Genomic DNA, 1,484 nt, shown 5'->3' with positions numbered 1-1,484 from the left:
TGTTTAGTACTGTCCAGCCAGTTCTGACTCATCACAACCCTGTATAGGCTTTACAAGAAATGGCTGGTGGATTTGAACAGCCAAACCTATGGTTCAAACTGACCTTACAGTCCAATACAATGTCCTGTAGTTCCACATCAGGATTCCATATACATATCTATCTATCTATCTATCTATCTATGTCTACAGATAGATCGATACTTATATATGTTTTTGTTGTTGCATCTTTAAGTCGTTTCTGACTCATGGGACCCTATATAGTGTTTCCAAGGATCACCTGGTAGGTTTGAACTACTGATCTTGAAGTTCTCATACAATGCTGATCCAAAGCACCACACCAGAAGTTGATAAGTACATATATCCAGTCGATACCGACCCATAGCAACCTTATACACAACAGAACGAAACATTGACCAATCCTGGGACAACTTCCCTATTTAAGTCCATCGATGCTGCCACTTGCCCAATCCATCTCGCTGGGGGTCTTCCTCTTTTTCTCTGAGCCTCCACCTTACCAAACATGATAGACTTCTACAGTGACTGCTCCCTCCTGACAATATGTCCGAAGTATGAGAGGTAAAGTTTGGTCATCTTGGCCTTAAAGGAGCACTCTGGCTGCACTTCTTCCAAAAACAGATCTATTTGTTTTTTTTGGCAGCCCATGGCACTTTTAGTATTCTCCTCCAACACTATAACTCAAAATCATCAATTCTTCTACGGTCTTCCTTATTCACTATCCAGCTTTCACATGCCTATGAGGTTATTGAAAATACCATGGCTTGGGTCAGGCACGCCTTAGTCCTCAGGCTGACATCTTTGCTCTTCAACCCTTTAAAAAGGTCTTGTGGAGCAGATTTGCCTAATGTAATATGTCATTTGATTTCTTGAATGCTGCTTCCATGAGAGTTGATAGTTGATCCAAGAAGAATGAAGTCCTTGACAACTTCAATCTTTCCTTCATTGATAACAATGTTGTTTACTGGTCTAGTGGTGAGAATTTTTGTTTTCTCTACATTGAGGTGTAATCCTTATGGAGTCCTGGTGTGGCTCTGTGGGTTAATGCTCTGTTCTGTAAGGTTGGTTTGAATTGCAAGGTCGGTGGTTCAAGCTCACAAGTCACTACTCACAAAAACTATATAGTGTTACTATAAGTCAGAAATTATTCAATGGCACTTAACAACAGACACATATATAATGAGGCCCCTTTTTTAGAGCTGTAGGATTACATACTGGACTGTGAACCATAGATTGGTAGTTCAAACTCATTATTTGTTCACCGGAAACCCTATGCTTGGTTGCTATGAGTTGGCTTCTACTTGACGGCACTCAACAACAAAAACAATATGTAAATATGTTTATTGTTAAGTTCTATCACTTCTGACTCATTGTTGTTGTTGTTGTCAGGTGCCATCGAGTCGGAACCGACTCATAGCGACTCCATGCACAGCAGAACGAAACAATGTTCGATCCTGGGCCAACCTCAC

The sequence above is a fragment of the Chrysochloris asiatica genome, unplaced genomic scaffold (assembly GCF_000296735.1).
Source record: "Chrysochloris asiatica unplaced genomic scaffold, ChrAsi1.0 scaffold00248, whole genome shotgun sequence".
Taxonomy (NCBI): Eukaryota; Metazoa; Chordata; class Mammalia; order Afrosoricida; family Chrysochloridae; genus Chrysochloris; species Chrysochloris asiatica.
The sequence above is the reverse complement of the archived record's forward strand: the minus strand, read 5'-3'. Positions refer to the sequence as shown.